The following is a 16205-nucleotide window of genomic DNA, read 5'->3' as shown; positions in this document are numbered from 1 at the left end:
CCAAGCAGTGGAGCGAAGCCAAACAGCCCTGAAGCCTCTGAGCAGTGAGGCCTCACCGCCCCGGGATTAACGGGTCAGGAGGCCTCAAGGCCCCGGGATCAGCTGAGCCAACAAGGCTTTAGGGTCCTGGGATCAGCGGAGCCGAGAGGCCTCCCTGCCCCTGGAGCAGCATGACAGGGTGTGGCGCCACAACCCCCAGATTGGCCCTGCTTTTTCCTGACAGGGGGCAGCATCCCAACTCCCTGATCGGCCCTGCTCTGTGCCTGACAGGAGGCAGCACCCCAACTCCTCGATCGGCCCTGCCCTGAGTGTGTCAGGGGGCAGTGCCCCAACTCTCGGATCTGCATGTGACAGCGGGGAGCTCCCCAAACCCCTGATCGGCCCTTCTCTGTGAGTGACAGGAGGCAGCACCCCAACTCCGGGATGGGCCCTGCTCTGTGCGTGACAGGGGGGAGCTTTCCAACCCCCGGATGGGCCCTGCTCTGTGCGTGACAGGGGGTGGCGCCACAACCTCCTGCTTGGCCCTGCTCTGAGTGTGACAGGGCGCTGCACCCCAACCCCCCGATCAGCCCTACCCTGAGTGTGACCGGGGGTGGCATCGCAACCTCCCGATCCGCCCTGCTCTGTGCATGACAGGGAGCGGCTCCCCAACTCCCCAATTGGCCCTGCTCTGAACCTGACCAGAGGCTGAGGAGCAGGCACCTAGGGATTGGGCTTGCCCTCTGCCATCCAGGAGCGGGACTAAGCCAGCAGGTCATTATCCCCCCAGGGGTCCCAGACTGTGAGAGGGCACAAGTGGGGCTGAGGGACATCCCCCCCCCCCATGCCAGTGCATAAATTTTTGTGCACTGGGCCTCTAGTGTGATATAAATGGCAGAGATTTCACGATTGCAGTTCTGAAAATACTCCACAAGATATGAGGAAATACTAACAGGAAATGCAGAGCACTCAGAAAACAAATGACTGAACAAAACAAGAACTTTACTAAAGAGATTGAAACTCTAAAAAAGAACTGATCAGAAATTTTGGAAATGAAGAATGCAGTTAAAGAGATTAAACACGAACTACTGAGCCTAGAATACAGAACCAACCAGGAGGAGGAAAGAACTGGTGATATCCAAGATAGGAATCAAGAAATGATGCAGAAGGAAGAAGAGAGAGACCCGAGCAAAAGGAAAATGAAAGCTCTAGAAGACCTATCTGACTCCATCAGAAAAAGCAATATTTGAATTTTAGGCATTCTAGAGGAGGAAGAGAGGAATCAGGGTACAGAGAGTCTATTCAAAAACATAGTGGATGAGAACTTCCCAAATCTAGGGGAAGAACTAGATCAGCCGTGGGCAAACTAGGAAGACCTCTTCAGAGATAAATGCATAAGCAAAAAGGACAGCAATACCATGGAAAGCCACAGCAATGAGGATGACAAGAAAGACAATGAAAAATCCCCAGAAAGCAAGCTGGAACACAAGCTGGAACACGTTTGAAATGAATAAAACTAAAAAAAAAAAAAAAGACCATACCCTTTTATGTAATGATGTTTACTTTGAATTTATATTAGTTCACACAAACACTCCATCCATGCTTTTGTTCCGGCCCTCCGGTCCAGTTTAAGAACCCACTGTGGCCTTCGAGTCAAAAAGTTTGCCCACTCCTGAACTAGATCCTCCCATCCAATATCTAATCTCAGGTACCTTAGTGGGTTATTTTGCTTAAAATCCCATGTATGCCTGGCCATGCATAGATTGTGCAGTGAGTCTCAGCCTCATCTGGATAACCCCAAGGGTTCAGATTCAATTCCAGGTGAGGGCAGTTACAAGAATCAACCAAGGAATGTTTAAAATCAGTGGAAGAACAAATAAATGTTTCTCTCTCCCCATTTTTCTCACTCTCTGAAATCCATATATTTGTTTCATTCACCCTGTCAATCCATGCACATGAGAACACTAGCACAGCTCAGGGATCCCATGGTGACCAGAAGCCAGGGTTTCATGAGGGCAGAGCACGAGCAGAAACTGACTGAGGGAACAGGAGCGAGGTGCCCCTGCTTTCAGTGTAGCAGATAGGGAACTGGGGTGAGCTACACAGTTACCCACAAGAAATGATGATGCCAGTGTGCTCCCTGAAACTAAAACCGAAGCGGCCAGGAGAAGCTCTGGGCCTGGACAAGCCCCTTGTGCTCTCTGCACCCTCCAGCCAGGTGTTGAGGTGGGGCTATTTCAGATTCAGGTGGTTGAGGAACCCAGATTGCTCTCAGGTGTCAAGGCTGGGAGCCACAGAGGCAGCTGGGCAGAAGGATATGGGCAGGCAAAAGCCCTGAGCAGTTGCCAGGGAGAGTTGGTGCTGGGTTCTCGTGTGTGGCTCTGAGGCCCTCTCTAGTCCAAATCCAGGCTGGTGGCCACTCTGTCCCATGGTTAGTGGGAAATGGACTAAGCTCTGCTGCATGAGTTACTAACGGACCTGACCTAGGAGCCGGCATGAGCTCCAAGAGAATTTGTGATCCAGGAAGGCCCCACCCACTCCACTGTAATAAATCGCTTCCAACATTGACCTGCACAGGCTGATCGTCTGCCCAGCAGGAGGGTTGCTGGCTGCTGAGCCAAGTGAGCCTCTGGTGTGATGGAAGTGTGTTGAAGTTTAGCGACTAAAGGAGGTGATCAATCTTTATCAAACTACTAAGAGAAAATGGCCCTGATCTTTCCTTACAGGGTAAACATCCACCCCAACTCGGCCAGTGTGGTTCAATGGTAAGAGGGTCATCCCGCACACCTGAGGGTGGCGAATTAGATTCCCAGTCTTGGGCATGTACCTGGGTTGCAGGTTGGATCCCCAGCCCCACTTGGGGTGCATGGGCAAGGCATCCAGTCAATGGGTCTCTCTCACATCAATGTTTTTCTCTCTCTCTTTCCCTACCTAACCCCTACCTTCCACTCTCTGTAAAAACCATGAAAAAATATCCTAAGTTGAGGATTAACCAAAGAAACGAGAGAGAGAGAGAGGGAGAGAGAGAACCATTCACCCACAGCCCTGAGATGGGTCATCTGCCTGCACAGCACCCCCTCCTCACTCTTTCCTGCCTTTGCCGGGGATGTTCCTACTGCAGTTGGGGCATTGTCTGTCCCTCCCAGGGGTTGGCAGAATGAAGCCCAAGATATGGCCTGGTAGGAATTTGGGTTCTGTGTCTGCCTAAGAGGAGCTGGCCAGGCATAGTCTGTCTCTGCTCAGTGCTCCCTCCAGCCTGCTCTTCCCCATCCCCAAGTCACCTGACCCACTGCGTCTGCACCTCTTTCTGTATGGGGGGCACCTCCTGATTCTTTGGTCTCCTGATGGGTTCATCTTTGGTAAGTCATGCCTACAGCCATCCCACACACAGCCCTGAGCACCACTGGAGTCATTTGAGTCTCTGTTTTTGCATTTTTGGGGTCACTTCCCACTTTGATTTAATTATAAATGAAGCCCTGTCCTTAAAGGGTCCTGGAGGTACCATGGATTTTCCAGGAAATGGTGCTGTGTTTTTTTAATGGCGGGAACATTCTGCAATACAAGGGTTTCTAGAAGGAGGGGCTTGGCCTTTACATCATAGCACATTGTAGGGATGTGCTGTGGCTAGTGTCCCCCCTCCCTAGGTTGGCCTGTGCAGAGCACACCCCTGATGCTGTGTTGAGGTGATGAGCCCTGAGCTCTAGGGGACAGTGCGCCGCTGGGCTGTGGGTTGAACATGGTTGGTGAGGGCGTTTACTGCCAGTCCATGGGCCTGGGTTCTTAAGTGGGTGGGTGAAAGGAAGGCTCTAGAGACCAGAACTTGAATCAGGCTGGATGGAGGGACACCAGCCAAGGGCAGGCACACATGAGATCTGTAGTGTCTGAGGGCATGGATGTTGTTGAGCCCACCTCTTTCAGACTCTGGAAGTACGTAGTCTCCTTCCTTTGAGAACTGGGGTTCTAGTGGAGGACAGCCCACAAACCATGGGCAGGAGAGTTGGGACAGATGGCAGGAGCTCGGGGGAAGGTGGAGCCAGGGGTAGTCGGTGGGAATCTTGCTGAGCAAGTCTAGGAAGGGGTGGCAGAGTCCAGGCGGAGGGCCTTCAGGGAGCATGCCAGGCCCATTTGGTAGCTGAAGGGTGGCCCTGTGGCTCCTTTGAACAACCAGGATCAGAAGGTGGGGTCCTGGCTGGGCTGTGAGTGCTGGGTGAGCACTTCACTTTTCCCTTGGGAAGACTCACAGTTTATCTCAGCCCCGGGCTGCCTTCGGAACGGCTGCTGTGGGCACCTCCAGCAAACTCTGTGTCCAGAGGTAACCTTGCAGGACTGAGTGCAAAGGGAAGGTCCGGGGGCTGAAACAACTTGCTTTTTTATTATTAAATTGTGCCCCGACCTGCAGGGCACGCATCGTGGGTACTCCATACCAAATCCTGCAAAGGAATGAGAGGATAGGAGACGCGAAGAAATGGAGGCAAGACAAAGTTCTGATCAAGCCTCTGTTTTATTTTTACAGCGGGTAGAATTTATGTAGTTCTAGAGGAGGGGGGTTGGGCAAGGAGGGTCCATGGGATTAGCCTATCATTAAGGATGTAGGAGGGCTCTGGAATGTCGCAGCTGTGAGCTTATCAGCGGAGATGTAGCAGGTTTGTGCTTAGGGTGAGGGTAGGCTATCTTTTAACTCCAGACCAAACTGCAAGGTTGTCCTTCAACTCCAGACCAAACTGCAAGGTTGTCTTTTAACTCCAGACCAAACTGCAAGGTTGTCTTTTAACTCCAGGCCAAACCGGGACTTGGCTTGGAGGAGCCAGAAACCTATTATGCTGTAAACTGGAGATGCATGTGTGATTTATAATGGCTCCCAACAATTCCTCCCTTACCATTTAGTTAAGGGTGGGCATTAACCGACTGGGGGAGTAGTGACCTGGTTCCTCCCATGAGATCGGCAGATCTCACCTCTGGTGGCTCTTGGTATCTTTTGGGGAGGAGAGGCAGAGCCAACAATTATATATGTATGGATACCAACCTCTATGCAAACCAGGTGTGCTCACAGAGAAATCCAGAGGCGGTCGAGAAAATTTTGATTTTCTGTTTTGACCTTCCCTTGCAGTGCTTTGCCCTGCACCCAGACGGTACCCATACCAATCCTCTATATAGAGTGTAGGTAAGCATTCCTCTGGCTTTATGCTGTCCCCGTGGGGAGGGAGCTCTGGCAATCTTAATCACGTTCTCGGTCTATAGTAGCTAAACGGTGGTAGTGAACCTGAATGGGTTTGGCCAGGATGCTATCAATTTGCTGTTTGACAAAATTTGTCAGTTTCTTAAAAGCCCATGGACCAAAGGTTAAAATTAACAGTAAGCTGACAAGGGGGCCAAGTGCAGGAAGCAGGTAGGGGAGTAGGCCATTGAGTCCGCTCCAAAGGGGGTTTTCGAACAGCTCTCTTCGCCTTTTGACCAGATCTTCCTGGAGTTTTCTTATCTTGTCTCAGACGATTCCAGATTTGTTGGCATAAAAACAGCAGCGTTCCTGTAGGGCTAAACATATTCCTCCCTGCTCTGCTGTAAGTAAATCTAATCCTCTTCTATTTTGTAAAACTACTTCTGCTAGGGAGTCAATTTGGTCTTGGAGATCATTGATAGTACCTGAAAGAGCCTGAACATCATTAATTAATTGATTAGATAATTTATTATAGGTATGTAATGCGGTTCCTAATCCAGCTGTGCCAGTGGCCACAGCTCCAGAGACTCCCAGTCCTATAAGTAAAGGAATAAATTGGACAGCCCGCTTACTGCGTCCAGCAATGTAATCAAGGCTGGGTAGGGGGACAGGTTCTCCCCCAGGAATAATATCAATGTCAGGGAGAATACTAGCCTGAACACATAATCCTGTCCAGTTTAAAGGTAGAGCTGTATAGGCCATATTACTTCCACATACAAACACTCGTCCCGGAGCGGGGCAAAGGGAGGAACTGTGATTGTGAACGGGAGAGCAATTAACAAAGCTAACGAAGCCTACATCTAGATTATAACTATTATTCTGGGGGAGTTTTTGTAGACATGAGGAAAAGTTGAATGCAACAGGTTGAGTTCTAAAGGGCAAACTGAGGGTACAATTACTATTAGAAGTGATGTTACTGATGTTATCTGGAATGACAAGGGGCATAGGTGTACCTAGGGTCATACATAGCCAACAGTTTTCTGCAAGGGATGGATTGGAGGCATTTAAAGCACGGAGTGTGGCTTCTAAGATATCAAAGGTTTGGGTGTCTAGATCTATTCCTCGTGATTTAGGTAAGGCTAAAGGGTGATAGTGGAGGGGAGGATACATGTTTCTAATGAATTTTTCAATTTGGTTCTGAACTAGGGCTTCCCTGACTCTGTCAGTTGGTCCGCCACCATCCGATATGTGGATCGGTGCCTGTGGGGGCCAACAGACAGGTTTACCGATGGTGCCATGACAGGAGGCCTGGGCATATTTAGAATGTCCCCGACTCTGGGAATAGTCATACTCACCTCCAAAAGAGCCAGAATAAGTCCTTTCTAGGATGGCAGTAAGTAATGTCTTTCCATCTGGGGTAGAACACTGTTGGACAGTGGAGTAGCAAGTGGAGTGCATTTGTGTAGTCATTTGGCAATCAGAGGGGCATGGGCCAGGTTTGCCATCACTAGTGGGGATGATTTTAGGTTTATTTATGGTGTTTTTAAGGGTTTGATGAGCCCGTTTTATTATACCTTGCCCTTGGGGATTATAAGGGATTCCAATTATATGTTTGATATTAAATTGATGACAGAAATTGTTAAATGCCTGTGAGGTATAGCCCAGTCCGTTGTCTGTTTTTATCATTTGAGGTTTTCCTATAGTAGTTAAGCATTGGAGGACATGGGCTATAACATTTCTTGAGGCTTCTCTACTGTGAAGGGCCTGAGCATAGAAGGAGGTGGGCTTGTGACCTGGAAGAGACAAACTGTAACAAATGGTCTGGTGGGAGGGAAAGAAAACATTTCAGTTTTAACAACCTCTTATTAAAATAGGATTTTTCTCCTTAAAATTACCCCTCCGTTCATTAAAATACCAATTTATTTACTGTATTCAATTTGGCCTGATTGTCTGCATAAACACAACAAGAATGGTAACCGACTACCTTTGCTGGAATTTCATGACTGAATCCTAATGTGCCCCATAGGGCCAGGAAGACAAGCCATCCAGCCGCCATCAGGCCTGCCTGCAGTATCTGCTGCCCATTGTCCTTGCTTCAAGGCCCTTCTCAGCAGCCCTCCTACTCGTTGCGGCCCAGAGTGCGTGGGGGTTCCTTGCTCCCCTCTACTCTGACCAACCGCCAGTGATGGTAGGGCATGGGCCTGACGCTCCAGCGCCAGCTATTTTCAGGGCTACCAAGAAAGATACCAGGTTTTCTCTATGGCACTCTTATTGGCTTCAAGTCTTCAGAGCTTAGACAGGGTTCCTTAAAACATGATACTCCAGTCAAAGTTTCTGGTTAATAAAACCACTATTGGAAACCAGTCTTATTGAATTTATGCAAAGAAATGTATTGCCATGACTTATTTAGCATTGCCAAATTTTGGAGGAATTACATAAGGAGAAAAAGCCACTGACCTGCCTTAAGATCTTCTGATTTTCCTTGCCAGTCCTTTTTATGGACTCTCCAGAGTTATAACAAACTCTCTCTGGCTTACTGGCCTGTACCATTTGATTAATTTCTTTTCAACATTTCTCTTCTCCTTCTTATCACATACACAACCTTTATAAATTTCATACTTTCAAATTAGCCTTTAAACCTTCTTTCTATGTCCTTTTAAAAATGCATAACCATGCCTCAGACCTTCTACTCAGTAATTCCTTATTCTTAGAAACCTCGATCCTTTACAGCCAGTATTTCTTAGATTACTAAGAGCAGGTGCTTCTTCCCCCATGCAATTTCAAGTATACTGTATCAGTCTAATTTAGTATCGGAAGGGTTAAAGAGAACAAAATGGAGCAGAGAAAAACTTACTATGCTTAGCAGCTTGCGGCCTTGAGTCCAACATAGTTCAGATAAGTAAAAACACAACAAAAACTATCTCTCCCTGCTCTCCCTGCCGACGCCCCCCCTTTGCTGCATTAACCATTTCCTTAGCTGCTCTCCCTCCTAGATTTTTCCTCTTTTAAGCCCCAGAGGCTCAAATCCTTTTCCTCTTTTACCACTTTTGACCTATCTGCCTCCAGCCCAAGGCTCCTCCATCTCAGCAGGCTGAGAGCCCACTACCCTATCTAGCGAATCCTACTGCCACTACCCCATATCACACCCGCTCAGGAGCAGTTTTCAGCTCTCTTCCTGCCCCAGTTAGAGCAGATGCTGTCCCCTGACAGAGACCTACTGTAAATCTATCAGGAAGGGCAGGCAGATCGCAGGTCTCGGGACCACATGATAAAAATGCAGCAGTCCCTCTCCCTCACCCTACATAGGCTTTGACTGTGGGAAGGAGGAGGTATGTAAGAAGGGGGTTTAAATGAAGGGGCAGAGGGGGCAGACGTTAAGCGTGGGAAAGGGAAGTCCTCGTTGTGATAATGAGCGGCAGCTTTATCAAGGATGTCCTGATCTTTAGGGGAAAGGGCATTATCCTGCGGTCCTTGGGTAAAGGGAGTTAGGGAGGGGTAAAGTTTCTGTGTAAGAGTATTTGGTTTAGAAGGAGGATCTGAGCATTTTTTATCAGGGATTTCCTCCGGAGGACTAGGCTTAAGATCCTCAGGCATGTCAACACAGACGGAGGGACAAGCGGAGGAAGGACAGGATGAGTCCCGAAGGACGCTCTCGCCTGTGACAATTAGTTGTTTAACGTCTGAGTCATGGGAGTGGACTTTAAGGACATCATTAATCAAATTCCAATAACTGAAAACAGGGACAGGGATTTTTTCAGGGCCAAAAACACGATAATAATCCTGTAAGGCATCACCTACACGCTTCCAACATCTAATATCAATAATACCCTCGAGAGGGAACCAGGGACAGAGATCAGTAATAAAAGTAAAGAAGCTTTTTAAATCTTTCTTTTTAACCCTAAATCTTCGCGCCTTGAGGGACTCCTTGAGTCCTTCAAGAAACAGATCATGAGAACTCAGAGCCTGACCCATGTCTTAGTCTCTTCCACGTAAGCCTCCGGGACGTATAAACCCCGTGCCAGGTCAGCCCAGGAGTCGACAAGGAGACGAACCAGCGAGGAAGATGCCAACCGTCACCTCAAAAGAGAGGCCCCCGTTCACATGTCATAGGTCTGGATGTTGAAATTCTCTGCTGAGACTACTTCAGTCCTGTTTATGCCACAGGTGTGTTTTCCTACGTAAGCAACCGGTTGGTATGATCCGCCAACTCGGACCCCTAGATCAGAGCTCCCCAGATCGAAACTTGTTTTCAAGTGCCTTCCTCAGAGCTGTTTTTGCAGCCCACTCCTCCTACGTAAACAGCCGGTTGGTATAACCCGCCAACTCGGACCCTTGTAAGGCAGGTAACGTGCTAGGACCCGCAGGTATTCACCAGTCGGGAGTCAGGCACCCCATGAGTGCTCACAAGGTGGACGGCCTGCGTTTTTAAGTAGGCAAGGAGTTTTTCCGGATAACACTGACACAAGTCCTTACTGGTTTACGTCTGAGTTTGGGTGGACGGTTTAAGCTTTAAAGTAGGCAAAAACACTTACTTCAGAGTCTCAGCTGGAGTCCCCATTTTCTCAGAAAGACCACTAAGACAAGGTGAACTCAGGGTTTTAGGAAGGAGTCAACCACGTGGAACGAAACCAAGGGACAAGCCTGAGTGATTCGGAGTTCTCTCCGCCAAAATCGGGTACCTTTCACTCTTCCCCGAAATGACAAGAGAGTGCTCAAAGTGGACTAGAGGCAGGAGACAAGGGGGGAGGCAATGAGGGAAGAGAATGCCTATCCAAAATAAATGCGTTCACTTACCAAAGTAGCAGGTCTGACTCGCAAAGCGGGTAAGCAGAGCGGCGACCAGGAAAAAAGCAGGCTGACTCACAGGGCGATCCCAGTGGCGCCAAGGGGAGGTCCGGCCGGACAAAAGGTGAACGTTCCTGAGGAGGATTGGAGAGGGAGACCGCGTTGGGCGCCAGTTTATGCCCCGACCTGCAGGGCACGCATCGTGGGTACTTCATACCAAATCCTGCAAAGGAATGAGAGGATAGGAGACGCAAAGAAATGGAGGCAAGACAAACTTCTGATCAAGCCTCTGTTTTATTTTTACAGCGGGTAGAATTTATGTAGTTCTAGAGGAGGGGGGTTGGGCAAGGAGGGTCCATGGGATTAGCCTATCATTAAGGATGTAGGAGGGCTCTGGAATGTCGCAGCTGTGAGCCTATCAGCGGAGATGTAGCAGGTTTGTGCTTAGGGTGAGGGTAGGCTATCTTTTAACTCCAGACCAAACTGCAAGGTTGTCCTTCAACTCCAGACCAAACTGCAAGGTTGTATTTTAACTCCAGACCAAACTGCAAGGTTGTCTTTTAACTCCAGGCCAAACCGGGAGTTGGCTTGGAGGGGCCAGAAACCTATTATGCTGTAAACTGGAGATGCATGTGTGATTTATAATGGCTCCCAACAAAAGTGTGTCTGTAAGGTACTTCGTATACTCACCGCAAGCACAGTGCTCCAGAGGAAAATGACAACTACAGAACTTTCCAAGGAGGCAGCAATGATGGTAACTTCCCACAGAATTTCAGAAGGTCAGGCCACAGGTCACAAATATAGGGCAGGATGTGCAACCAATGAAACCTTATCTGAGATAATGCGGAGCCTTAGACATTTCAATACGTTTTTTTCAAAAACCATCTCTAGAAACCCAACATCGGCTTCCAAGTGGTCTCCAGGGGTCGCTCTGCTTTATGAAAGGCTGCAAGCTGGCTGGCTCCTGCTTCCTGTGCTGCTGGCAGTGTTTTCACACATTAGAAACCTGTGTCTCTCTATGTAATGCACACTTTCTAGCTGACTATGGGATCTACCCACCCCACTATCTCCCTAAAGCCATGTTGGAATCTCTCAGAACTGCCTTCTCCCAGGGGTAAGTTCATTTTTATCTCTCAAAGATTAACTTACGTTAAAAAAATTAAGTGATGACTTTATTCAGAAATCATGAGAATTTGATGCTTAAATGTAAGCAGGAAGAGGATTATGACAATGACCCTAATAGTGTGGAATCTTCCTGAGATCCATGATATCGATGGTCTTAGCCTCTTAGGTCAAAGGAGACAGACTACCACTGGGTTCAGATGATTCTGATGACAGTTTTAGAGGAATTGCTCTGGATTTAATGGGATGTTCTTGAAAACTCAACTTAATACATTTTGCATCTTAATCTGAGGATATGGTCATTGATTTTAGAGAGAGAGAAAGGGAGAGAAAAAAATTGAAACATCAAAATGAGAGGAGACATTGATCAGTTGCCTCCCTTATGAGCCCCGAGCAGGTATGGATTCCTCAACCGAGGTATAGCCCCTTACCAAGATTGAACCCTCAATTTTTTCTGAGGGTGCGGGGAGTAAATTAAATGATGCTCCAACCAACTGAACCATCTGGCCAGGGCAGCACCTTAATTCTTAATGTTTCCTTCAAGTCAGTGAATTAGTATGACTCGGGATTTGAGGAGTGTTTATTTGCATGTGGGCGTGTTGGTTGTATGTGTGAATTTGCTACCCCTTTCGGTGTTTCTGATGTGTGTGTGTGTGTGTGTGTGTGTGTGTGTCCTCTTTGTGTCCTTTTTATGTTTCCACGTATGTCGGTTCTGGTGTGTTTATTTGTGTCTGTTGTGTTTGTGGGATTGCCCTGTTGCACTGTCTGGGTGGCCGAGTGTGTTCTTATCTGTGTGTTTGTGTGTGCGTTCCCCTCAAGTTGTTACCTGTGTCTACAGTGTTGGTCTCCGTGAGCCTGGCCATAAGCCCTGCACCTGAGTGCCCATCTTAGGCGGGGGTGTTCCGTGTGTTTCTGTGCCTGAGGTGTCTGTGTGTTTCCCTTTGAGACTGTGCACCCTGGCCACAGGCAGCTGCATAGGCAATCTGCCAAGGGGTGATGGAAAAGACAATGTGTTCTTCCCTGCCCCTGCCCACCACAGGCTGAGCCACACCGGCACCTGCTCTTCCAACCCTCCGGTGTCCCCTTGGGGGTACCATCTCTCACCACAGGAATTGGTGTGAGTGCCCGGCAGCATGCCCTCTGGTCAGATCCAGTCGCTGGCCACCTGGGAGGCTGCACAGGGTGACGTTGGCAGCAGAAGGGGCTCTTGGAACATCTGCATAAGGCAGTGATCAGAACAGGGGCCCTGCCAGCCCACTTGGAGGTGAAACAATTTGATAGTCGCCAGCAGGCTGGTGTGCCTTAGTCCCTCTCAAATGGATTTTTGTGGGAGGAGCCATCCTGGACCTCTGAGAAGGTCCTAGACAAATTTGGGGGCTGGGACTTTAAAAGCAAGTGAGTATTAACAGGACACCTGACTAATCATTATATCTTTTTCTGTCTCCCTCTCTTTTTTTTTTCAAATTGAATTAACTGGGGAGACCGTCAGTTAATAAAACCATACAGGTTTTAAAATAAAATAGATAAATCAAATAAATGAATAAGAATCATTGTGTGGAACCCCATTCACACACAGACTAAAGTTACAGGTTTGGCAAGTGTACATGTCAGTGGCAGAAATAGAATATTTGGGACTACTTATTATGTATAAGAAATAATTATAAGAAACATTACTCATGCTCTATTACCCATAATTGTTTGTTCTGATTTAAGAAAGCACATTCTAACCTGGCTGGGAGTTACATGCGGGACCTGGGAGCTCACCTGGAAATGCTGCCACCTCCCCATGTGGGAGCTGCCCACTATCATGGAAAGATTAACAACCTTGTTGAGGAAAGGAAACAATGGAGTCCCGGATTCCCCCTGCCCTTTGCAACCCCCCAGCCCACACTGCCCACATTGCCTGTAATCTGTGACCATTATACCCATCCTTACTCCTTTTGCCCACTTCCCCATGGAAACTTTGTCCTTGTTCCCTGTACAGCCTGCTGGCTTATGGGAGAGTGGGTACAGAGCAGAACTTACTGTGTGACCTGCTGCTCTCCCATACCACCGGCATTATTGGAATAAACGCTCATATATGATTTCACCCTGTCTGTGCTTTCTTGGCTCAAGTAGGACAGGCAGCCTGGACCCCTCGGTTGTCTGGTTTCATATGTACATTTCAAGGAAACATTATGAACACGCAGTGTACCATCATCTCAATGCATACTGCGAGATCAAAGGATAAAGTCTCCTTCTGTTCACATTTATTCCTCCCCTCCCCTTTTCTCCCTTTTCTTTTGACTTCACCCCAACACTAACCCCTACCCCACTCACCAGTTCCATAACTGCACCCAAAATCAACACAGGGATGAGGTCTTTCCAAGGACTGTAAACAAAGCCTGGGAGCGATACAGGCAATGGGTGAGAAACTCAACCTCATAAAATGTAAGAGAAATCTGGTTCTGCACAAAGACACACGCTGCTGGGGTGGGGAAATGCTGGTGCTATGTGAGTAGGTTATAGATCAGCAGGACTCACCTGGGGTGGGGTCACGGTGGGGGAGAAGGGAGGAGCAGAGTATGTGCCTTTGAGAGGAGATAAATAAGAAGGAGGACACTGCGAACTCATTCAAGCCCTGGTCCCATAGCTCTGTGGCTAGAGGGTCATCCAGATAGGTCCATGTTGTGGGTCCGATCCTCAGTCAGAGCACATCCAAGAAGCCGCTAATGAAGGCACGCAATAAGGGCAACAGGCTCTAAAAATGGTGAACCTCATAGTGACGGAGGATCAGAGCATCCATGGCACCTCCCTCCATATCAGGTGAAGATCATTCGGACTCGAATCTATGAGTCCTGCACTGGAGAGAGGAGTCCTTTGGACTGACCCCCAGACTTGTGGTCCATAAAGTCATGGCATTAAGGTTTGTGGGTAGTGTCTCCCTTTCTGTGATTGACCTTGAAACGGCTTCAGATTCAGGCGGAGAAGGACATCATTGTTGAGTTTATAAGAAATGAAGACTTCCGTTTGCCTGCATGTTGGGAGCACTTTCCATGAGGCTGACAGGCAATGCAATTGATTCCTAAAAGTACTTGGAGCCTCTGGCAATGTCAACAGAATAATTAGGAGCCAGAACTGAAATGCAAAGTTTGAACTGATGCATGTAGATGAGTTCATTGATAAACTTCTTCAAAGTGAGAGTCCGTGATGTCATTCTGGCCTGGCAACGGAAACACTATGTGCTCGAGGGAGCTGAGCAATTGCAGCTAGTGCTCTGGACCAGGACATGGATGATGTCAAGTCCACTGAACAGCAGGAAGAAAAGGATGTGAGGTTGGAGAGGATACCATCACTCCATCACCGGGGGAGAAGCTACCGGAACTTGGACTAGCCCCATCGCTCTCCCAGCCTGCGGTACAGAAGAAGTGGGTACTGGGATCCCAGTAGGCAGAGACCCAGTCTCAAAAGAAGGAACCCTTCCCCTCGTGTCCCAGAGAGGTATCAGTGTAGGAGTCTAAGAAGTCACCACTGCAGGTCCTGAGACAGACCACACACCTCCTGCTCCAAGTCCCCAGGTCATCACCATAGTCACAGATGCAGGTGCCACTCAAATCGATCTAAGAAGGCCCACAGGAAGAGCCACAGAGGGAAGGAGTAATGGGCCGAGGTGGGGTTTAGTTCGACTGGCCTCCTGCAGATGTGAAGTCATCTCTCTCTGTGGAAGGATTGACATCTTCTCCTGAGGCAGCCTTGAGAATACTTTAGGGTTTTCTGTTGTTGTTGTTATTGTTTTAACCTAAAAGATTCTCCATATGTTTTTCTTTTTAAATAAAAGAGGTTTTGAGTTTTGTGTCTCTTTTTGAGAACCACACAATAGCCCACCCACTGGGAAGCAAATAGCCAGCAGATGTGTCCACACGCAGGTCATTCACACTGCAACATGGCCAACCTGACAACATGCTCAGCGAGAGAAGCCAGGCTCAAACCCACAACACGTCACTCAGGGTCTCCTGGGTGGTGGGCCTGCCTTGCAGAGTCTCTCCATGGCTCCTAGTCCCCAGAATGGGGCCGTGTTCTTGTCCTGCCAGATGAACCCCACTCCCATTTCCCATCTTCTCTACGCCTGCGGTTTTCAAGTGACATGACAGAGGCCCTATGGAGCAGCCTCAGGTCTTTTAAAGCAATTCAGTCACCTGTTCTCCCTGAGTGCACCTTCGGTCAGAGACCGCGCACCTCCACGTAGGGAAATGCCAACTTAACTGCATGTGCACCATGTGAAAGGTTCCAGATTTTCCTCTCACCCCAGGTCTCAGTCTCAACAGTGCTTCTCAATGACTGAGACACAGGTGTCCCTGTGCTTGTAACTGTCACAGCCTCACTCATAACTTCGCATACTGTTCTGAGGCTAAGGAGGGGGGGCTTTATTTTTAATTAAATCAAAGTGGGAAATTATCCCAAAAATGCAAAAACAGAGACTCAAACAATTATAGTGGGGCTCAGGGGTGTGTGTGGGATGGCTGTAGGCAGGACTTCCCAAAGATGAACCGATCCGGGGAACCAAAGAATCAGGAGGCGCCCCCAGATACAGAAGGAGGTGCAGCTGCAGTGGGTCAGGTGACTTGGGGATGGGGAAGAGCAGCCTGGAGAGACCTCTGGGTGGAGACAGAAGAGCCCTGGCCAGCTCCTCTCAGGCAGACACAGAACCCAAATTCCTACCAGGGCCTTTTCTCAGGTTCTGCTTTGCCAACCCCTGGAAAGGACAGACCATGTCCCAAAGGCAGTGGGAATATCCTAGGCAAAGACAGAGAAGAATGAGTAAGGGTGGGCTGTGCAGGCAGATGACCTATCTCAGCGCAGTGGGGGGGGGGGGGGGGAGTTCCCTTTTACTGTTAACTAGAGGCCGAGTGCACATGAAATCATGTACAAGTAGCTCGCTTCCTCCAGCCTCAGCTGGCCACCCCGCCCATTGCTGCTCTTAGCTCTCCAAGGCTAGTAGCTCTTGCCCTTCCCTGCCCACCACGAGAGCTGCTTCCCATTTGGTCGTGACGCCATTACAGCATTATGACCACAGGCCTTTTATGATATAGATCCTCATATTTGGATATTTTTCTATGATTTTCACAGAGAAGGTAGGGGATGGGTAGGGAAAGAGAGAGAAACATTGATGTGAGAGAGACACATC

At 48.6% G+C, this 16205-nt stretch overlaps 1 pseudogene; it reads left to right on the top strand.

Moving 5' to 3' along the window:
- Positions 1-13787: 13787 nt before the first annotated feature.
- LOC139019288 (pre-mRNA-splicing factor 38A pseudogene) lies at positions 13788-14681 on the top strand (annotated as a pseudogene).
- The last annotated feature ends 1524 nt before the right edge of the window (positions 14682-16205 follow it).

This window comes from Myotis yumanensis, unplaced genomic scaffold (assembly GCF_028538775.1).
Source record: "Myotis yumanensis isolate MYYU_CA2020_CCGP unplaced genomic scaffold, mMyoYum1.0.hap1 SCAF_11, whole genome shotgun sequence".
Taxonomy (NCBI): Eukaryota; Metazoa; Chordata; class Mammalia; order Chiroptera; family Vespertilionidae; genus Myotis; species Myotis yumanensis.
Note: the sequence above shows the minus strand (reverse complement) of the source record. Positions and strands in the feature narration are given on the sequence as shown.